The sequence below is a fragment of the Hemiscyllium ocellatum genome, chromosome 49 (assembly GCF_020745735.1).
Source record: "Hemiscyllium ocellatum isolate sHemOce1 chromosome 49, sHemOce1.pat.X.cur, whole genome shotgun sequence".
Taxonomy (NCBI): Eukaryota; Metazoa; Chordata; class Chondrichthyes; order Orectolobiformes; family Hemiscylliidae; genus Hemiscyllium; species Hemiscyllium ocellatum.
In genome coordinates, this window is record NC_083449.1 from 5421882 (window position 1) to 5445985 (window position 24104).

General features: G+C 44.0%; 1 long non-coding RNA gene across 3 annotated transcripts in view; it reads right to left on the minus strand.

The window, feature by feature from the left end:
- LOC132837240 (uncharacterized) overlaps positions 1-24104 on the minus strand; it is a 47189-nt gene that overhangs the window by 9800 nt on the left and 13285 nt on the right. The window contains exons 4-7 of one of the 3 annotated variants that reach the window (XR_009647449.1): positions 22804-22920; positions 15947-16026; positions 10125-10206; positions 444-1260 (exon numbers count right to left, since the gene is read on the minus strand). This is a non-coding gene — a long non-coding RNA (uncharacterized LOC132837240). Of the gene's footprint in view, positions 1-443; positions 1261-10124; positions 10207-15946; positions 16027-16613; positions 16867-22803; positions 22921-24104 lie in introns of those variants that run through there. The other 2 variants (XR_009647448.1, XR_009647450.1) reach the window with 2 other exon arrangements.

Sequence of the window (24104 nt, forward strand, 5' to 3'; positions counted from 1 at the left end):
ATGTAGTTAGCTTAGTGTTGTAATGCATGCCCAGTATCATATTACAGGACTCCAGTTACAGATAATGATAGTGCATTGTGATAGGTTAGCCAAATCTCTGGTAACAACGGCATCTCCAAATCATGAGCTAATGCTGATGTTATGTGATTGGTTCCCTCCATCACAGTTAACCTGTGTGGCAAATGATGATTAGTTTAGAAAGATAAAGCAAGCCAGCATGATTGGCTATGCTTATGTTATCCAATAAGCGCAGGAAGAACAACTGTATAAGTCGCAGGAGAACAAAGAGCCTGTGGGGAGACAGGGAAGACATTTCGTTGGCTCCAACAGCTTTGATTTTGCAAGATTAAAGTTTAAATTTTTAATGAAACATTGTGGAAGAATCACTCAACACAGTTAGAGGGAGATCATTCCAATGAGCACTTAGAAATAGGTTTGTTACATTGTGTTTAATACAAAGTGAATTTATTTTACTCTCATTCCCTTTAACTAAGTCATCCCTTTAACTAAGCTGGAGTATATTATGTTCAGCAGAAACCTGCCCCAGTGGATATCATTCAGTTATCAATTACAAAAATAATTAAGTTCTTTGACATAGCTACACATCAGGTGGGACTATGAAGCAGGGAGATGTTCACATTTAAAAAAAGGCTCTGAATTTTCTAATTAATATGCTGGTGTTTCAGCTTGGATTTCACAATGAATCTCGTCCAACAGTCAGTGCAGCAGAACAGCCTCTAACTTCCGAGAGATCGCTGGTGTTTTATGAGAAAATCCTTTCCTGTCGTGTGAGCAAGTGAACGGTCTCTCTCCAGTGTGGATCTGCTGGTGTTTAATGAGGTTGGGTGATGGTTTGAACCCACACCACCGTGAGAGAACATGAAGGGTCTCTCATTACAGTGAGGATGTTGTTGGGATATCAATGCCCCAGAATTTTTAAAGCACCTCCCACATTCTGAGAATTTCAAAGGTCTGTTCTCTCTGTTAACTTGCTGGGGTTTCAGCAGGGTGGATGATTGAGTGAATCCTTTGGAACAGATGAGTGGCCTTTCCCCAGTGTGGCTGTATTTATATTGTGACAGGGCAGATGATCTGCTGAAGACTTGTCCACATGTACAACACATACAGTTTCTCCCCCATTGTGAAGGGTGCTTTTTTCCTGCAAAACCCAATGATAGTCAGATGACAATAAACTCAGCAGATTGGGAAGTGATGCCTGGTTTTAAGTTTCCTCATTGCAAATCATCTTCTTCGAATACCCTGTGAAATTCATTGAAAACAAAAGGCAAATCAAGTGAGAACCCAGAAAAGGATGTTAAAAACCATCAGATGCAACACAACCCAGCAAGTCTGCTGTCACCATTCAGTGAAATCAGAGCTGATCCGATAATCTTCAGCTCGATTTTCCTGCCTTATGACCCCACCCTTGAATCCCTTACTAATTGAAAATTTATCTATCTCAGCCTTGGACACACTGAGCAGCACAGCCTTTACAGGCCACTGCAGTATTCAGTACCCGAAGAGAAGGAATTCCTCCATCTGTGAGATTATGTCCTCAAGTGCCCAACTCTCAAATAAGTAGTAACAATCTCCCAGAATCTACAATTTCAAGTTCCTCAGAATCTTTTCATAAGGTCTTGTCTCATTCTTCTGAACTTCATTGAGTACAGAAGCTGTCTGCTCAAACTCATCTCCTGAGAAATTCTTCCCATATCCAGGATCAATCTCCTGAAAGCTCTATGGACTGCCTTTCCCAAAACAAAGACCAAAGCTATTCACAGGATTCCAAATGTGATCTGACTTGTGTCTTGTACAATTTTAGCAAAACTTCCATTTTTCTCCCCATTTCCTTTAAATGAAAGCCAACTGACTATTTCCCTTCCTGAATACCCACTGAACCTGATGCTAGTTTTTCACCTTTCAAGCAGAAGGACCCACAATTCCATCTGCAGTTTTCTGCAGAGGTTTTCCCTCATTAAATAATATTCACCTCTCCTCGTCTTCCTGCCAAAATGCATATATTTTCCCACATTATGTTCCACAGTGCTGGAAGGAGGATGATGAGAATGAGAGGGGTTTTATCAACCATATCTTGAGCATAACCTCCCAAATCAGCCACTTTCACCACCATGAAGGACTGGGGAGCATGTGTATGTGACCAGCACTCCCTTGGAGATCTCTCCAACTCTCACAATGTCCCAACATCCAGTGCTGGATGAATAGAAATTGCCTCCAATTTAAACAAGAACTTGGGAGCAGAGTCTGTTCAAGAGAGGTGTGAGGAATGACTTCGATATGAAAAGGGTGGAAAAGGTTGTTCGTTTTTAGTTTGAGACAGATAAACTTTTGTTCAACAAAGGTATTCAGGGATATGGGCCAAAGGTTGAACTCCACACAACAGCCATGAGTTCATTCAATAGTGAAACAGCTGAAAGGCCTACTCCTAGTCCTTTGTTCACTGAAAGCTGCAGGCCTCAGTCCCTGTTACAGACTTCCTAACTCCAACTGTATAGCGCCTCAGGTAACTATCTGGACCAGGCTCTTCCCAACATTAGGAGAACATCACACTTGGAGATCAGCTTTCAGCCACAGACCCACATCCTCACCGTGACATTCTATTTCCATTTCAGTAACGTGGCCTGACTCCAACACAGTCTCAGCTCCAGGTGCTCAAAATCTCATCCTGTCCTTTGTAATCTCGAGACTGAATGACCCTAATACACTCCTGATCCAGCTCCCACTTTCAACCTCCCTGTAATCTTCAGCTGATCCAACACCCCGCTGCCCGTGTGCTCACTCACACTGAGTTTTGTTCTCCTCACCCTGAGCTCACTGACCTGAAGAGGTCAAAAATTGAGGAAAAGCAACATTTTAACAAATTTCTTGTCCTTCTTTTCAAATCCTTCTATGATAGTGATCATTCCCATCTCCTGTGGGCGGCACGGTGACGCAGTGGTTAGCACTGCTGCCTCACAGCGCCAGAGACCAGGGTTCAATTCCAGCCTCAGGCGAATGTCTGTGTGGAGTCTGCACATTCTCCCAGTGTCTGCGTGGGTTTCCTCTGGGTGCTCCGGTTTCCTCTCACAGTCCAAAAATGTGCAGGTTAGGTGAATTGGCCATGCTAAATTGCCCTTGGTGTTCGGTGCAGGGGTAAAAGTAGGGAATGGGTCTGGGTGGGTGTGCTTTGGTAGGTCGGTGTGGATTTGTTGGGCCGAAGGGCCTGTATACACACTGTATGTAATCTAAGTAAGTAATCTAATCTCTGCCAGCCACACAATCTTTCAAGATATCTACACTTGCTTATTTTTGGCTTCTTGAGCATGGTCATTTAATCTCCCAAACAACAGTGGATGTTCTTTCAGGATGAAATGTTTAAAAATCAAATTAAGCACCAAGTCATTGAAATGGAGGGGCCAGACCAGGTGAAGTGTCATGATTGCATTATGTCAGAGCAGCTGGACCCCATTGTGGTTCATAGTTAATACAGCCATAACAAGTGTTGGTTGAGAGATTCCAGCTCAGATTGTTGAGCTGAAGTCTGAGCTCCGAACATTGCCACACATCAGGGAGGGGCAAGAGTTACCTAGATGCTCTGTTTCAGGAGGCAATCACACCCCTTAGATTAACTACCTCAAATCAATCAGTGGTCAGGGATAGAAGGGTGTGACTATGAGTGATGCAGATAGAGGAAGCCAGAGGGTAGTGCTAAATGAGCCTCAGCCCTTCAGCTTGTCAAACATGTTTGAGATTCTTGCTCCCTTTGTGGATGAGAGTGGGGTCTGTAGGGAGGATGAGCAAACTGACCACAGCACTGTGGGAAAGGGAGCCATTCAAGAAGAAGGAGAAAAGAGAAATGCAAGTGTAATCGGAAACAGTGTAGTCAGGGGAAAAGAGACTCTTCCCTGTTGCCAGAGTCAAGAGTCCCGAAGGCAGATTTGCCTGCTTGGTGCCTGGCTTCATGCTGCAGGGGAACGATCCAGTTGTCAATATAGACAGAACAAGGGAAGAAGTTCTGCTGAAGGAATATGTGCAGCTCAGGGATAAATTAAGAAATAGAATAAAAAAATCTCTGGATTACTACCCGAGCCATAATGTCAGCAAGATTATAACAGTGAGATGTGTGGGGCTGAACAACTGGTGTAGGAGAAACAGGAGTTTTGAATTCACCTGCATGTCCTTGGTGGAGTGGGAGGGGGAGTTGAAGTGTTGAGCCACAGGATGGTTGGGTTGATTGGTCCAGTTGTCCCAGAGGTGTTCTCTGAAACGTTCCGCAAGTAGGCGGCCTGTCTCCCCAATATAGAGGAGGCCACATCGGGTGAAGCAGATGCAGTAAATGATGTGTGTGGAGGTGCAGGTGAATTTGTGGTGGATATGGAAGGATCCCTTGGGGCCTTGGAGGGAAGTAAGGAGCGGGGGGGGGAGGAGTGTGGGCGCAGGTTTTGCATTTCTTGCAGTTGCAGGGAAAGGTGCCGGGAGTGGAGGTTGGATTGGTGGAGGGTGTGAACCTGACAAGGGAGTCACGGAGGGAGTGGTCATTTCGGAACGCTGATAGGGGAGGGAAATATATCTCTGGTGGTGAGGTCCGTTTGGAGGTGGCGGAAATGACGACGCATGATACGATGTATATGGAGATTGGTCGGGTGGTAGGTGAGAACCAGTGGGGTTCTGTCCTGGTGGCGCAGGGCTCAAGGGCGGAGGAGCGGGAAGTGGAGGGCATCGTCGATCACGGCTGGGGGGAAATTGCGGTCTTTGAAGAAGGAGGCCATCTTGGTTGTATGGTATTGGAACTGGTCCTCCTGGGAGCAGATGTGGCAGAGACGAAGCAATTGGGAATACGGGATGGCGTTTTTACATGGGGCGGGGTGGGAGGAGGTGTAGTCTAGGTAGCTGTGGGAGTCGGTCGGTTTATAGTGAACGTCCGTGTTGATTCGGTCGCCCAAGATAGAAATGGATATAGTAAACGTTCCAGCTAGGAACCCTCCAACCACAAGGGATGAACTCAGATTTCTCCAGTTTCCTCATTTCCCCTCCCCCCCCCACCTTGTCTCAGTCTAATCCCTTGAACTCAGCACCGTCTTCCTTACCTTCAATCTTCTTCCTGACCTCTCCGCTCCGACCCTCACCACTCCAGCCTATCACCCTCACCTTGACCTCCTTCCACCTATAGCATTTCCAACGCCCCTCCCCCAAGTCCCTCCTCCCTACCTTTTATCTTAGCCTGCTGGACACACTTTCCTCATTCCTGAAGAAGGGCTCATGCTCGAAATGTTGACTCTCCTGCTCCTTGGATGCTGCCTGACCTGCTGCGCTTTTCCAGCAACACATTTTCAGCTAAGGGGAGGATGAGACAACCCTGGTTGACATGAGAAATCAAGGAGAGCATAAAGGCAACAGAAGCAGCACATTGTGTGGTAAAGATTAGTGGAAGCCAGAATATTGGGAAGTCTTTAAAAAACAGCAAATAAAAGGTGGGGGTGGGGAAAGAGATGAAATATGAGAGTAAGCAAGTTACTAATGTAAAAGAGGGCTGCAGGCCCTTTTGGATATCTAAACAGTTATGAAGAGACAAGAGTGAACATTGGACAGTTTGAAAACAATGCTGGAGAAGTAGTAATGGCGAACCACGGCATGGCAGAGGACCTGAAGAGGTAGTTTCCATCAGTTTCAAGGGAGACGTGAAGACAGAAGTGAGTGCATTGGCCATTGGTAAGGGGAAGGTACTGGGAAGCTGAAGGTGGATAAATCACCAAGACCGGATGGACTACACTCCAGATAACTGAAGGAGAAAGTGGAGTAGATTGGAGAGGCATTGGTGGTGATCTTTCAGAAAGCATAGGAGTCAGGCAGGGTCCCAGATGACTGGAAAATGGCTAATGCAACACGTGTTTAAGAAAGGAGAGAGGCAGAGGCAGGAAACTATAGGCTACGTAGCTAGAACGTTGTCACTCCTAAGGGTTGAGAATCCCTTGTTTAGAATGAGGCTGCAAAGTACTTGAAAGTGCATTGTAAAATATGGCAGAGTCAGCACAGCTTTGTTAAGGAGAGGTCTTCCCTGACAAATCTGTTTGAATTCTTTGAGGAAGTAATAAGCAAGTTAGACAACACAGAGCCAGTGGATGTAATCGATTTGCATTTCCAGAAGGCCTTTGATAAGGTACCACACAGCAGGCTGCTAAATAAAGTAAAGGTAGAGAATTGGCTGCCTGACAGAGTCGGGATAAAAGGGTCATTTACAGAATGGCAGCCGGTGACTCATGGACTTCCACAGGGATCAGTATTGGGACCACAACTGTTCATGTTATGCCTTAATCATCTGGACAAAGGAACTGAGGGCATTGTTACCACATTTGCACATGGGATAAATGTCGCTGGAGGGGCAGGTAGTGCTGAGGAGGTGCGGAGGGTATAGAAAGATTTGGACAGGCTGCAAGAGTGGACACAGAAGTGACAGATGGAATACAATGTGGGAAATTGTGAGATCATGCACTCTGGGAGAAGGAACAAAGATGTTGATAATTTTCTGGACAGGGAAAGGCTTCAGAAATCTCAAAGGCAAGGGACCTTGGGAGTCCTAGTTCAGGAATTCTTCTAAGGTTAACTGGCAGGTTCACTTGGCAGTTTGGAAGGCAAATGCCATTTTAACATTTATTTCAAGGAGGCTACAATACAAGAGCAGAGATGTACTGCTGAGGCTCTATCAGCTCTGCTCAGACTGCATTTGGAATAGTGAGCAGCTTTGGGCCCATTATCTCAGGCTTGTGTTGGAGGGAGCCCAGAGTACATTTATAACAATGACCCCAGGATGAAGGATTTGTCAGAAAAACAGCAATTGAGGATAACCCTGGATCTGTATTCAATAGATTATAGAAGTATGAGGGGGGGTATAGGAAGGATAGAAAGACAGGTAAAAGAGAAGGCAGAGTGGTGTTTTGATTAAGGAAAACATTGCTGCTCTAACTAGAGAAAATATTTCTGAAAAAGATCATCCAGTGAAAATATCTGGGTTAAAATAAGAAAGGGAAAATCACCAAGATGGGACTGTACTATAGGCCCCCCAACAGTCAGAAGGAAACTGAGGAACAAATATACACATTTCAGATATATGTAAGAATATAAAGGCTGTAATAGTAGTTTTTTACAAACATTGTCTGGAAGTACCATTGTGTTAAAGGCTTGGATGGAAAAGAGACTTTTAAAATTCGAAGAAAATTTCTTAGTCAACATGTAAATGTTCCGAGAGAAGGAGCTTCATGTTCCAGGTTACAAATGCTACAGGAAGCTAAGAAAGTGGGGGCAAGAGAGGAGGGGAGTGGCAGTTTTGATAAGGGATAGCATTACTACTGTACTTAGGGACGATATTCCTGGGGATATATCCAGGAAGTTATTTGGATGGTACTGAGAAATAAGAAGGGGATAGTCATCTTATTGGGATAGTATTATAGACTCTCTGATAGTCATCAAGAAATTCAGAAACAAATTTGTAAGGAGATTTCAGTTCTCTGTAAGAATAATACGGTGGATATGGTAGGGGATTTTAATATTCCAAATATGACAGCGACTGTCGTAGTATTAAGAGTTTAGAAGGAGAGGAATTTATTAAGTGTGTACAAGGAAAGTTTCTGATTTAGTATATGGATGTTCCTGCTAGAGAAGATGCAAAATTTGACCTACTCCTGGGAAATAAGGCAGGGCAGGTGACTGAGGTGTCAGTAAGGGAAGCAGTTTGGAGCCAGCAACCATAAATCTGTTTGTTTTTAAATAGTGATGGAAAAGGATAGACCGGGTCTTAAAGCTGAAGTTCAAAATTGGAGGAAGGCTAATTTTGACAGCATTAGGCAAGAACTTTCAGAAGCTGATTGGGAGCAGATGTTTGGAGGTAAAGTGAAGGCTGTGAAATGGGAAGCCTTCAAAATGCGATAACAAGAGTCTAGAGTTAGTATATTCCTGTTTGGGTGAAAGGAAAGGCCAGTAGGTGTAAGGAATGCTGGATGATGAGAGAAATTGAGGTTTTGGTTAAGAAAAAAATGAAGCATATGTCAGGTATAGTCAGGAGAAATTGAGTGAATCCTTAGAGTATAAAGGTAGAAGGAGTATCCTTAAGAGAGAAATCCCATGGGCAAAAAGGAGACATGAGATTGCATTCTCCTTACTTCTATTTGCCAAAGCTAAGAGTAATAGAGAAAGGACAATAGAGTAACTAGGGAGAGAGAATAGGGCCTCTCAAAGATCAGCAAGGCACCTGATGCGTGGAGCCATGGGAGATGCGGAAGATACTAAATGAGTATTTTGCGTCAGTGTTCACTGTGAAGGACGATATGGAAGACAATAGAATGGGAAAATAGATAGTGACATCTTGAAAAATGTCCATATTACAGAGGAGAAAGTGCTGGATGTCTTGAAATGCATAAAACTGGATAAATCCCCAAGACCTGATCAGGTGCACCCTCGAACTCTGTGGGAAGGTAGGGAAGTGATTGCTAGGCACCTTGCTGAGATATTTTTATCACTGATAGTCGCAGGTGAGGTGCTGGATGACTGGAAGACTGTTAATGTTGTGCCACTATTTAAGATAGGTGGTAAGGAAAAGCCAGGGAACTATAGACCGGTAAGTCTGACATCGGTGGTGGGCAAGATGTTGGAGGGAATCCTGAAAGACAGGATTGACATGCATTTGGTAAGGCAAGGACGGATTAGGGATAGTCAGCATGGCTTTGTGCATGGGATAACGTGTCATGAACTTGATTGAGTTGTTTTGAAGAAGTAACAAAGAGGATTGATGAGGTCAGAGTGGTGAATGTGATCTATATGGCCTTCAGTAAGGCGTTCGACGAGGTTCTTCATGGGAGAGTGGTTAGCAAGGTTAGATCTCATGGAATACAGAGAAGGTAGCTAATTAAATGCAGAACTTGCTCGATGGGAAAAGATGGGGGTGGTGGTGGAGGAGAGATGCTTTTCAGACTGGAGGCCTGTGACCAGTGGTGTGCCACCAGTATCAGTGTTGGATCCACTGCATTTCATCATTTATGTGAATGATTTGGATTTGAACACAGCAGGTATAGTTAATAAGTTTGCAGATGACACCAAAATTGGACAGCAAAGAAGTTTCCTTCAAAGTACAACAGGGCCTTGATCACATGGGCCAATGGGCTGAGGAGTGGCAGATGGAATTTTATTCAGATAAATCTGAGGTGGAAAATTTTGGAAAGGCAAATCAGGGCAGGACTTGTACATTTAATGGTAAGATCGTGGGGAGTGTTGAACAAAGAGACCTTGGAGTGCAGGTTCATAGCTCCTTGAAAGGGGAGTCACAGATAGATAGGATTGTGAAGGCGACGTTTGGTACGTTTTCTTCATTGGTCAGTGCATCGAGTATAGGAGTTGGGAGGTCATGTTGTGGCTGTGCAGATCATTGGTGAGGCCAGTTTTGGAATAGTGCATACAATACTGGTCTCCTTCGTATTGGAAGGATATTGTGAAATGTTGAAGGGTTCACAAAAGATTTATAAGGAATTTGTCAGGGTTGGAGGATTTGAGCTATAGCTGAGAGAAGCTGAACAGGCTTGGGCTGACCACATAGAGGTTTATAAAATCATGAGGGACAATGCCTCTTCCCTGAGGTGGGGAGTACAAAAGTAGAGGCGTAGGTTTAAGGTAAATGGAGAAAAATTTTAAATGCACCTAAGCGGCAACTTTTTCACGCATAAGATGGTACGAGTAAGGAATGAGCTGCCAGAGGAAGTGGAGAAGGCTGGTACAATTACAACATTTAAAAGGCATCTGGATGAGTCCATGAAGAGGAAGGGTTCAAAGGGATATGGGTCAAGTGCTGGCAAATGGGACTAGATTAGTTTCTGACATCTGGTTGGCATGGATGAGTAGGACCAAAGAGTCTGCTTCAATGCTGTACATCTCAATGACTTAATGGCTGTGAATGATAACATTTATTGGAAATGGGGTGATGTGAATTGAGAATGGAGAGGAATAAAAAAAATGTTATAATTGCTTGGTGGTATTTGACTATTCTTGTGAAAATTTCTCTCTAGATATTGAGTTCCATGTGTGTCTAATTCAACTATTCTGTGACTGTGGAAAGTATGTTTTTCAGTCTGACAGCGATAACATACCTGCTGTTTGTTAGAAGGAACTGATCACACTTGGCTTCGTACCGAGAGAATGTTACATTGTTTTGCTCCTTCATGTAATTGTCTGGAGGAAGAGAAAAGAGACATCCCCTGTAAGTCAACATTAAGTGAGTTTGACAGTATCAAATCTTTCAATGTAATATTCATTTTATAATACTGAGGCTGTGTTTCTTTCAAGCCAGCATTTCATACAGAACTACAGGTCTCACTCCATTCTTTGTCTGGTGATTGTAACAAAAGAAATCTATATCAATTCACTGAGAAGCAGCTACGAAGCAACACCTCTACAGCTCCACAATGGGGCTACCCAATACAAGTTTGTATCTGGATCGGAGAGTTTCCTTATCAATCCATACCTGTCAGTTCCTGCGAGGTGAATATGGGAGTACGGCTGTCAACCTGTACCTGTCAGTATAGGCCGTGCAAATGTGAGATTTAATATAGTTATCAATCTCTCCCTGTCACTGTCTGCAATGTCCAAAATGTATTTACTAGAGTGTGACAGGGACAGATTGATAACTACATTCACGTAGCATAAACTGACAGGTATAGATTGATAACTGAACTCATATCCACATAGTAGAAACTGGCAGAGACTGATTGATAAATACATTTTAAATAAATGGATCAGTCCCTATGTGCTTCACCGATGGGGATGTGAGAGTTTAGTTATCAATATATACCTGTCAGTTTCTGCTGTTGTGAATGTGTGAATTTACTTAATCTTTCCTAAACAGTTTCTGCTGTGTATCTGACAGTGTAGTTACCAACCTGAACCTGTCAGTTTCAGCTTTGAGAACGGGTGTGTCATTCTCAGTATCTCCCTGCCAGTTTCTGCTGTATGAATATTAAATGCAGTCATCAATTTGAACCTGTCAGTATCTTCTGTGTGAATCTAGATATTAATCTCCACCTGTCAGTTTTAGCTATAATCTGTTTCTCAGTGCAATTATCAAACAGTACCTGTCAGGTTTTGCTATTTGACACCAGAGTGTCATTGTCAATCTGTTTCTACTACGTCAATTTGAGAGAGTCAATACCAATCTGTCCCTGTCAATATGTGACTAGTACAATTATCATTCTCTACCTGTCAATTTCTTCTTTGTCAAAGTGAGAGTGTAATTCACTCTGCTGTGTGAATGCATAAATATAGTTATCAATCTATAGCTGTCAGTTTCTGCTTGGTGAATATGTCTGTGTAATTGTCAATTCCTGATAGCATAAACTATGTGAATGTGTGAGCTGAGCTTTCATCTGTCACTATCAGTTTCTGCTTTGTGAATAAGAGAATTTAATTATCAATCCTTCCTGTCAGGTGCTGTAATGTCAGGGTTTGAATGTACTTATTCATCTTTTCCTGTCAGGTTGTGTGACTTTAGCTATCAACCTTTACCTCTCAGATTCTGCGACATGAGAGTGTAGTTATCCACTTGATTTTATCTAATTTATTATTGTCACATGTACAGAAATACAATGAAAAGTATTGTTTTGATTGCCTTACAGGCAGATCATATCATACAAACTGCATTAGGGTAATAGAACAGCATCTGGAATAAAGTGTTAAAGTTGCAGAGAAGGTGCAGAGAGAGAGAGAGATTAACATTAAAATTTGAGAGGTGCATTCAAAAGTCTAATAACAGCAGAGAATCACTTCTTGAATCTGTTGGATGGTGTATTCAAACTTCTCTATTTTCTACCTGACAGACCAGATGGAGGAGCGTAGAACCAGTGTCAGATGGGTCTTTGATTATATTGGCTGCCTTCCTGAGACAGGGGCAAGTGTAAAGAGAGCCTTTGGAAGGAAGACTGCTTTCAGTGATGGACTGGGCTGTGCTCACAACTCACTGTAGTTTCTTCTGGTCTTGGGCAGAACAGTAACCATATCACACTGTGACGCATCCAGATAGGTGGTGCATCTATAAAAATTTGCAGGAGTCTTTATAGACATGGAGAATTTCCTTAGCCTCCTGAGGATATCTGCTTGGTGAATGAGTTTGGGTAATTGTCAATCTAAGCTTGCCAGTTTCTGCTATGTGAATGGGAGATTTTAGTGTTGAACAGTTCCTGTCAGGTTTGTGAAGGTTTTAGTTAAGTTTAGTTAAGAATCCTTCCCGGTTAGGCTCTGTAATGCAAATGTGAGTGTATTTATCAATGTTTGTCTGCCAAATTTTCTTTTGTAAACATGTGAATGTAGTTAGCAATTTTCTCTGGTAATTTCTGCTCTGTGAATATGAAAATTTAGTTATTAATCTCTAAATGAAAACCAAAAGAACTGCAGATGCTGGCAATCAGAAACAAAATCAAATTGCTGGAAAAGCTCAGCAGGTCTGACAGAGTCTGAGGACAGAAATCAGAATTAACATTTCCAGTCCAGGAACCCTTCCTGGGAATTGATCGTAGCCAGGAAGTGATTAGTTTTTCTGCAGAAGGTAGGGTATGTTGAAGGGTCCGGAGTAAAAGGTAGATGGATATAGAATCCAAAGAATACGGTCAGACAAGGAAGGTGAATCACTATTAACAGGGACTGTTAGTGACTGTTGGTGTATAATAAGGCCTGGTGTGAGAGGTTCTGGGTAATGACACAGGAAAGTTCTTGCCCTAAAGTTGTAGAGCTCAATACTGGGTCCAGAAGGCTGTCGGTTTCCCAACCAGAAAATGAGGTGATGGTCTTCCAGCTTGCACTGAGCTTTAGCTGGAGCACTGCAGCAAGCCTGAGGCAGAGATGTTGGCCAGGGAACAGGGTGGTGTTGAAGTGGCAGGCAACTGGATCTCAGGGTCTTGTTTTCTGGTCAGAATGTAGGTGTTCAGCAAAGTGGACATTCAATCTACACTCAGTTTCCCCAGAATAGAGAAGACCATATAGCAGCTAGGAAAATGCACACACTCAGTTCTGAGGAAGGGTCACTAGAGCTCAAATGTAACACTGATTTCTTTTATTATCAATCTCTACCTGTCAGTGAGTATGAGAGTGTCATTATCAAACTGTACATGTCAATTTAAGTAATTTGAAACAGTGTTATCAATCTGTTCCTGTCAGTTTCTGTTTTGTGAATGAAAATGCAGTTATGAATCTTCCTCTGAAATGTTCTGTCACGTGCATTTGAGTGCGATTGAACAATCTGTCTCTGTTGTATTCTGCTCTGTGTATCTCAGGATGTAGCTATGAATCTGTATCTGTCAACGTCCAGTTTATAAATGTGCACCTGCCAGTATTTGTAAAGTGTGTGTGGGGAGTGTGAGGGGTGTGTATAAGTAGCATGCCCTCCCTTTCAGTTTCTGCAGAGTGAATTGGTGAGAGCAGCTATCAATCTACGCCTGTCAGTTTCTGTTGTGTCCACATGAGAGCTCAGAAATTGGTCTAACCTTGTCAGTTTCTGCTGTGTGAATGAGAATCAAGGGCTCAATCAGTACCAGGCACTTTCAAATCTCATACATCAAAGTTGCTTAATTCGCTGACAGCAAATAATATTGTATGAGTCCAATGATGACAACGTTGTGATTGGCCCTGAATGTCTTCTGCATTTTGTGATTTATGACAGAGACACAGATTTGGTACGACTATTCAGCCCATTCTGTCAAGAGTTAAATTTCCAGTCCAGTAACCCTTTCTGAGAACTGACATTCTATTCTTCACCTGTTCTCCATCCTAGTTTCCACTAACTGTTGGGATTCTGAACTTTATCCACTCACTGTCAGTATTTCTATATAAATGCTAATTTGAGATTAATTTTGCAATTATCTGTCTTTAGATAACTATAGTACCAGTTTTATTCTGTGGACAACAGTGTCAGGTAGAGTATGTGGGTCTCATTCTCTTTCCATGTACAGCTGTGGCTTTTTTTGGGTCTGAGTGTAGGATAAACTCGATCAATATTCACTAACCTTTTGTGATGAAGGGATTAATGTTGGATGAATAACTATTTTTGCCACGAATCTGAATTTTATTGTGTTCAGACTGTGTTTTTTTTACATTTTGTGTATGCAGGAGCCTTTATCAGTTGCTGCTGGACACTAAGATGGAACATCTGACACTAACTGAAGCAAATAATGGTTTGGTAAGTCAATTTAAAACTGACCATATTTGGAAATACCTGGGCCTAAATTTCTTTTTTTTTTCCCTTTTACCAATAACTGGCTGAGTGTGACTGAGTTTTCTGTTGTGCTACCCATCTGTATCTCTTGAAAGGAGTAGCACTGGTCTATATCACACTGACATTTTTTGGATGTCACCTTATGTTTCCAGTTCTGCATGTCATGATTTGACACACTTTGTGAGGTGGGTTTACTGCTTTATAAATCAATGTTTCATACATTAAAACATATGGAAATGCTTCTGCATTACTCATGCCTTCAGCCAAAATGTAAGTGTGCAGAATGTGTGTGTTCATCAGCACCAGGCTCAGTGTGATAATGGGTTTCATTCACACTCTGATACAAGATATCAACATGCTCCTTATTCTTGGTTCTTGTGTTTCACAGTGCTTCAGTGTCATCCAAATTGAAACATGTCACTTTTAGTAACTCCTCGTGTACTTCATTGTTCAAACTTCTGCTACTTGACATGAATGAGGTACTATGCATTGCCACTGGAGTCAGCTCCTGTCTGTGAAAGTGGATGTTGTTTGTATATCTGTTAAAGTCTGGCACTGCACATGCAGTTCGATAATGTCCACAGTCAATGTTCCTTAGCTTTAGTGCCTATAGGATCCATGGACAGGTGTACATGCAACACATTGCAGCAGAAAGGTATGTACACTTTTCTTCAGAGTCAAGGGGAGAAAAGCAAAGGATTTTTGTAACTCCTGCAGTGCAGAGTCGAAATGGGAACAGTGGGGATATCAAGGTCTGGTTTTCAGGATGCTATCAATTATTGCATAGTGACATACTTTACCAATATGATCAGTATTAACCAAACCCATTTGCAACTCAGTGAACACTTAAACTGCATTCCAGCTGACTGACCACAGTGTTCCTTGTACAGGAAAGGTAATTGGCCTATCTGGACAGGATCTAGTGCAGTGGTCTTGTGTTGCTCTATGTTGTTTGGTTTGGTGGGGTGGGGGGTGAGAGGGGTGGAAGAAGAGGAGGAGAAGATTCCACCATTAACTATTATGTTGTTATACATTGTCTTTGATCAGTCAGACTTAATAATTTTAAAAGACTTATTCTGTGCTGTAAATTTTATTTGACTTGAGATCTGAGAGTATAAATCAGTTTGATGTCATGTTTTCTGCTAGTTGCGGTGTATATGGATCTTCATTACTGTTAGATGTTGTAATGAGTATTTCAGGATGGTGTACAAATTTGCAACTATTGTAAATCAGTCAGTAGCTGTATGAGAGAGAATGGTGTGTGTGCACATAGGACTTCTGTTTATCAAAAGCTTAATTTTGTCCTTCTCAGTTAGTGATAATACCAAAATTTCCTTCTATATCTGCACTCAATATCTCCTTCAGAAATCCTTGCTGTAACAATGTGACAGCATGATCTGTTTGTTCACCTTGACTGTAACTTTAAAATTGCCTTAACTACATGTGGAATTAATGAAGTTCCTGAATGTCTCCTTCATATGAGGATACAGTCTATCCCTCTTCTGATGCTGCAAATGATAATTGACTATGCCTATTGGCATTTATTGGAACTGAGCTGTTATGCATTGAGTACATGGAGAAATTTTAAAAAATCATCAGTTGTGTTTGACTCTTGGACTGAATGTGTACTTGTGGAAATTGAACTCAATATGTGTCTGACTCAATCCACTGACTTTGGAAAGTATGTTCTCCAATCTGACAACAGTAACATACCTGCCAGTTGTTAGAAGCAGCTGTTCACTTGGCTTTGCACTGAGGAAATATTACATTATCTTGGTCCATCAATCATTTGCCTGCAGGAAGACAAGAGATATGTATCCTGTAAATCACCATTAGCGGAGTAGAAAGACATCAACTGATCAATGCAACATTCAGGTCACGATCATGATAATTCTGTTTTTAAACAGGGCAATGTGAACAGAGCAAAGCCAGCTTACACTCGAGACCTGAGCTCCTCTCAATCTTTTTCTGATTTATTAAGGTACAAAAACCTAAACAACAATTGTATAACGCCATAAATGGAATGATTACACAGTTCAATATTCAGCTCAATACACTAAATGTTGAAGCAAGAACAATGGGCACCACTATCTCATTTAGATATACAGTACTGTCCTTTAATTACTTACAATTCAATGTCTAATCACAACAAACAGCGGGAAATAGAAGCCAAACAATGAATTCCCATCAGTGTATAGGGGATTATAAACCACAAGAATGTCCCACAGCAGCTTCTTCCCGCTCTGCCTCCCTCAGCAGGCCCACACCCAGCCCAAGAAAGGCCTCTCTCTTCCCCCCAGCCCGCTCACTCCAAGTTCCGGGACCAGTTCCTGCTCCGCTCGGCCTCTTACAAACAGCCCCCGGTTCTCCCTGAACTCACCCCGAATCAATCCCGGTTTCGGAGCCCCCTCTGTGTCCCAGGCTCCCATCCCGATGTGCTGCTGGAAGGAGCCTGCTGTTCCCTCGCTTCCCTGGGCGCTGATCTCTCCATTGCGGTCTGTTTCAAACAAACCTCTTCCACTCACTGAGTAAATGATCCCCAATGGCAGCGACGGGGAGGGTCTCACGCATGCGCTCCTCTCGTCAGGAACAGACAGCTTTGGGGAGGGACTGCATCGTGCATGCGCTGCATTTCCTAATGCATCCCAGAAACAAACATCAATTGGTCATTTCCCCAATTCCCTTTTTTCCCAGTTTGACCAAAGACCATAAGACCATGAGACATAGGAGTGGAAGTAAGGCCATTCGGCCCATCGAGTCCACTCCGCCATTCAATCATGGCTGATGGACATTTCAACTCCACTTACCCGCATTCTCCCCGTCGTCCTTAATTCCTCGAGACAACAAGAATCTATCGATCTCTGCCTTGAAGATATTTAGCATCCCGGCCTCGACTGCACTCTGCAACAATGAATTCCACAGGCCCACCACTCTCTGGCTGAAGAAATGTCTCCGCATTTCTGTTCTGAATTTACTCCTCTAATTTTAAGGCTGTGTCCATGGGTCCTAGTCTCCTCGCCTAACGGAAACAATTTCCTAGCGTCCACCCTTTCCAAGCCATGTAATATCTTATACGTCTCTATTAAGTCTCCCCTTAATCTTCTAAACTCCAATGAATACAATCCCAGGATCCTCAGCCGTTCCTCCTATGTTAGACCAACCATTCCAGGGATCATCCGTGCGAATCTCCGCTGGACACGTTCCAGTGTCAGTATGTCCTTCCTGAGGTGTGGAAACCAAAACTGGACACAGTACTCCAAATGGGGCCTAACCAGACCTTTATAAAGTCTCAGTAGCACTACGATGCTTTTATATTCCAACCCTCTTGAGATAAGTAAAAAGTGAGGTCTGCAGATGCTGGAGATCAGAGCTGAAAATGTGTTGCTGGTTAAAGCACAGCAGCTCAGGCAGCATCCAAGGAACAGGAAATTCGACGTTTCGGGCCAGAGCCCTTCATCAGGAATGCATTCCTGATGAAGGGCTCTAGCTCGAAACGTCGAATTTCCTGTTCCTTGGATGCTGCCTGACCTGCTGTGCTTTAACCAGCAAACACATTTTCAGCTCTTGAGATAAGTGACAACATTACATTCGCATTCTTAATCACAGACTCAACCTGCATGTTTACCTTTAGAGAATCCTCGACTAGCACTCCCAGATCCCTTTGTACTGTGGCTTTACGAATTTTCTCACCGTTTAGAAAGTAATCTATGCTTTTTTTTGCCAAAGTGCAAGACCTCGCATTTGCTCACGTTGAATTCCATCAGCCATTTCCTGGACCACTCTCCCAAACTCTCTACATCCTTCTTTGGCCTCCCCACTTCGTCAGTACTACCTGCCTGTCCACCTAACTTCGTATCATCTGCAAACTTCGCTAGAATGCCCCCAGTCCCATCATCCAGATCATTAATATATAATGCAAATAGCTGTGGCCCCAACACTGAACCCTGCGGGACACGGCTTGTCACCAGCTGCCATTCCGAAACAGAACCTTTTATTCTCTGTCTTCTGTCAGACAGCCAATCCTCAATCCATCCCAGTAGCTCACCTCGAACACCATGGGCCCTCACATTGCTCAGCAGCCTCCCGTGTGGCACCTTATCAAAGGCCTTTTGGAAGTCTAGATAGACCACATCCACTGGGTTTCCCTGGTCTAACCTACTTGTCACCTCTTCAAAGAATTTCAACAGGTTTGTCAGGCATGACCTCCCCTTACTAAATCCATGTTGACTTGTTCTAATCAGACTCTGCTCTTCCAAGAATTCAGAAACCTCATCCTTAATGATGGATTCTAGAATTTTACCAACAACCAAGGTTAGGCTAATTGGCCTATAATTTTCCATCTTTTGTCTTGATCCTTTCTTGAACAAGGGGGTTACTACAGCGATCTTGCAATCATCCGGGACTTTCCGTGACTCCAGTGACTCTTGAAGGATCTCAACCAATGCCTCCGCTATTTCCTCAGCCACCTCTCTCAGAACTCTATGATGTATCCCATCGGGTCCAGGAGATTTATCAATTTTAAGACCTTTTAGCTTTTCTAGCGCACTCTCTTTTGAAATGGGAACCATACTCAACTCAGCCCCCTGACTCCCTTTAATTGTTGGGATATTACTCATGTCTTCCACTGTGAAAACTGACGTAAGGTTCTCCTGCTATTTCCTTATCTCCCATCACTAGGCTTCCTGCATCAGTTTGAAGTGGCCCAATGTCTACTTTTGCCTGTCGTTTGTTTCTTATGTATTGAAAGAAACTTTTACTATCATTTCTAATATTACTGGCTAGCCTACCTTCATATTTGATCCTGTGCTTCCTTATTTCTTTCTTTGTTATCCTCTGTTTGTTTTTGTAGCCTTCCCAATCTTCTGATTTCCCACTGCTCTTGGCCACTTTATAGGATCTCTCTTTTTCTTTACTACATTTCCTGACTTCCTTTGTCAGCCATGGCTGTCTAATCCCTCCCTGGATAATCTTTCTTTTCTTGGGGATGAACCTCTGTACAGTGTCCTCAATTATACCCACAAACTCCTGCCATTTTTGCTCTACTGTCTTCCCCGCTAGCCTCTGCTTCCAGTCTATTTTTGTCAGTTCCTCTCTCATGCCCTCATAATTACCATTATTTAACTGTAACACCATTACATCCGATTTTGCCTTCTCTCTTTCAAACTCCAGACTGAACTCTACCATATTATGATCGCTGCTTCCTAAGGGTTCCCTTACTTTAAGATCTTTTATAAAGTCTGGTTCATTGCAAAGCACTAGGTCCAAAATAGCCTGCTCCCTTGTGGGCTCCATGACCAGCTGTTTCTAAAAGCGATCCTGTAAGCATTCCATGAATTCCCTTTCTTTGGATCCACTGGCAACAATATTTACCCAGTCCACCTGCATATTGAAGTCTCCCATGAACACCGTGACCTTGCCTTTCTGACATGCCTTCTTTATTTCCCAGTCCATGTTGCGTCCCTGGTCCTGACCACTGTTAGGAGGTCTGTACACAAAAAATCCGCAACTACACTGGCACCACCTTTTCCTCGGCTACATCGATGACTGTATCGGCGCTGCCTCGTGCTCCCACGAGGAGGTTGAACAGTTCATCAACTTTACCAACACCTTCCATCCCGACCTCAAATTCACCTGGACTGTCTCAGACTCCTCCCTCCCCTTCCTAGACCTTTCCATTTCTATCTCGGGCGACCGACACAACACAGACATCTACTATAAACTGACTGACTCCCATAGCTACCTGGACCACACTTCCTCCCACCCTGCCCCCTGTAAAAACGCCATCCCATATTCCCAATTCCTTCGTCTCCGCCGCATCTGCTCCCAGGAGGACCAGTTCCAATACCATACAGCCCAGATGGCCTCCTTCTTCAAGGACCGCAGATTCCCCCCAGACGTGATCGACGGTGCCCTCCACCGCATCTCCTCCACTTCCCGCTTCTCCGCCCTTGAGCCCCGCCCCTCCAACCGCCACCAAGACAGAACCTCACTGGTTCTTACCTACCACCCCACCAACCTCCGTATACAGCGTATCATCCGCCGTAATTTCCGCCACCTCCAAACGGACCCCACCACCAGGGATATATTTCCCTCCCCTCCCCTATCAGCGTTCCGCAAAGACCACTCCCTTCGTGACTCCCTCGTCAGGTCCACACCCCCACCAACCCAACCTCCACTCCCGGCACCTTCCCCTGCAACCGCAAGAAATGTAAAACTTGCACCCACACCTCCTCCCTTACTTCTCTCCAAGGCCCCAAGGGATCCTTCCATATCCGCCACAAATTCACCTGCACCTCCACACACATCATCTATTGCATCCGCTGCACCCGATGTGGCCTCCTCTATATTGGGGAGACTGGCCGCCTACTTGCGGAAAGCTTCAGGGAACACCTGTGGGACGCCCGGACCAACCACCCCGTGGCTCAACCCTTTAACTCTCCCTCCCACTCTATCGAGGACATGCAGGTCCTTGGACTTCTCCATCGGCAGAACATAACAACACGACGGTTGGAGGAAGAGCGCCGCATCTTCCGCCTGGGAACCCTCCAACCACATGGGATGAACTCAGATTTCTCCAGTTTCCACATTTCCCCTCCCCCCACCTTGTCTCAGTCGGTTCCCTCGAACTCAGCACCGCCCTCCTAACCTGCAGTCTTCTTCCTGACCTCTCCGCCCCCACCCCACTCCAGCCTATCACCCTCACCTTGACCTCCTTCCACCTATCACATCTCCATCGCCCGTCCCCCAAGTCCCTCCTCCCTACCTTTTATCTTAGCCTGCCTGGCACACTCTCCTCATTCCTGATGAAGGGCTCTGGCCCGAAACGTTGAATTTCCTGTTCCTTGGATGCTGCCTGACCTGCTGTGCTTTAACCAGCAACACGTTTTCAGCTCTGATCTCCAGCATCTGCAGACCTCACTTTTTACTGGTCTGTACACAACTCCAATTATGGTTTTTTTTGCCTTTGTGGTTCCTCAATTCCCCCCACACAGACTCCACATCATCTGACGCTATGTCATTCAATGCCAATTTTGTTTTTAACTAACAAGGCAACCCCACCCCCTCTGCCGACCTCCCTGTCTTTTCGATAAGTTGAAAATCCTTGGAGGTTTAACTGCCAGTCCTGACACCCCTGTAACCAAGTCTCTGTGATGCCTACCACATCATAATCATTCACGATGATCTGTGCCATTAGTTCATCTGCTTTGTTATGAATGCTACGAGCATTCAGGTAAAGTGCCTTAATGCTAACTTTCTTATCATTAGAGATATTGGAAGTCATATGATGTCCTAAGTTATCCTTGCTTTTTTCTGCATTCCCAGTCTGCCACAATTTTAAATCCGCCTGGACACATGCTATCCTGCTGCTTATCTTTCCATTTAACACCATACTCCCTGTCGCTTTCACTTTCCCTTCCCCCCCCACCCCCGCCCATCTCAGAATTTTAAAGTCCTACTGACCACCCTATTTATCCACTTCGCTAGAACATTGGTACCTGATCGGTTCAAGTGGAGACCGTCCCAACGGTACAGATCCCCCCTGTTCCAAAACTGATGCCAATGCCCCATGAAGTGGAATCCCTCTTTCCCACACCAATCCCTTAGCCATGTGTTTACTTGCCTAGTTTTCTTGTCCCTATGCCAATTGGCACATGGCTCGGGCAGTAATCCGGAGATTATGACCCTTGAGGACCTGTGCTTCAATTTCCTGCCTAGTGCTTTGTAATCCCCAAACAGGTCCTCCACCCTAGTCTTGCCTATGTTGTTAGTACCAACATGGACCACAACAACTGGATCCTCCCCCTCCCGCTCCAATATCCTTTCAAGCCGGTCGGAGATGTCCTGCACCCTGGCACCGGGCAGGCAATACACCATGCGAGACTCCCGATCCGGCTTGCAAAGGATACTATCTGTCCCCCTAATTATAGAATCCCCTATAATCACTACTTGTCTATTAGCTCCCCCCTCTTGCATGGCCTTCTGCACCATGGTGCCTTGGTCAGTTGGCTCATCCTGTCCAGAGCCCTTTTCCTCATCCAAACAGGGAGCAAGAATCTCGTTCCTGTTGGACAAGGTCAAGGGCTGACGCTCCTCCACTCCTGAACTCAGGTTCCCCCTACCTGCCTCACTGACAGTCACACTCTGATGTGCCTGATCAGTAGCTGAATGTGAATTACTTAATCTCCCAGGTGTGACTGCCTCCTGAAACAAAGCGTCCAGGTAAGTCTCCCCCTCCCGGATGTGCTGCAGTGTTTGAAGCTCAGATTCCAGATCATCAACTCTGATCCGGAGTTCTTCCAGCAACTAACACTTGCTGCAGATGTGGTCACTGCCATTCACAACGGGATCAGCCAGCTCCCACATCATACAGCTACAGCACATCACCTGCCCAGCCATCTCTGCTTAGTTAATTAATTACTTAGTTACTTTGTACTATTTTGAGTTAGAATACTTTGATACCTCTCTGCTATAGTCTTTCCCTAAAAAAGAATTAATATATATATACACACACACACAAAAACAAAGTAAATTTTTAACCAGTCACTGGTAAAGAATTAGAAAATCCTTACCTTAAAAAAACAGTGTAGAATCTCGGGTTTAGCTGCCTTCCTGATTTATATACTCACTGCTTTCCTTCCCGGCTGCCCCTCTGGTAGCCGTCACTTCCCCTACTGCTCCCGCTCTTTCTATGAAGAGAGAGAAAAAAAACACCGCTGCCCGCTACAGGTAAGTAATTTTAAATTACAGGTAAGTAATTCACGTCTGATCTTATGTTAACTGTGGTATGTAATCCTGCTGACCCTCATCTACAAATATTAATCACTTTAAGAAAGTAACATAAGTAGAAAATAGTAACACGCATGAAATAAGTGCAACACTCTTACTCAGGCAGAATGTAACCGTTGGAGAGAGTCTTGCATCACAGTGTTAGTCCCTGTTTCTGGTTCAGGAGGTATGTGCAAAAATCCGACCTGGAGCAGGGGTGGGCAATAACGTCTCTGGGCCTCGATTTAGTTTATAGTGGACAACAGATGTTAGTGTCAGGCATGCTGCAGACAGAAACATTGTGATGTTTTGTATGCCACTCTGGGGAGTGGATGTCACTGGTTGAGCTTCATCTTTATTCCCCTTTGAGCAGGCGGTGGTGAGCCACCTTCTGGAACAGCTGTTGTCCATGTGCTGCCCACAATGCCATGAACAGGGAACTCCAAGGTCTTGGATCAAGCGACAGTGAAGGAAAGGGGATATATTTCCAAGTGATTATGGTGTGTGGCTCAGAGAGAAACTTGCCCTCTATCAAGCTGATGTCTCCTTCCATCAACTGCATTTAACTTTTCTGATGGAGGTTGCCCTGAGTTTGGAAAGTTTTACAATTTACAAAGCTTTAGTAATACTTTTGTAAACTTAACAAAACTTTAGGGCTCTGTGAGATAATATTTGATCCCAAGAGTAGACATACAAATGGGGAAGAAAAATAAACAGACAAACATAAAGCCTTATTTAGAATTCAGGGCAGAGGAGATGACCTGAGGGTTGCAGTGAGAGGGAAACTCACTGAGATCTTTGTAGACAGAGGAGGAGAACTTCTTCAAGATAGCATCCTTACAAGAGGATTCACAGTAAGCTTAAAATCAACTTTGTGGACTTCACTAGTTTCCACATTTCCCCTCCCCCCACCTTACACCAGATTACACCTACATCAGCCATAGTGCCACTCACTCTCAGACACAGAATTAGTGAAAGCGGGCTCGGAGCTCGCACTTTATAGACTGACGGGGCGTCAGCCATGCTAGTGAAGGATGGGGGAAAGCATGGCTCCAGATTGGCTACTTTGTAGGCATGGTAGCTTCTATTGGTTAGTTCGGGACTC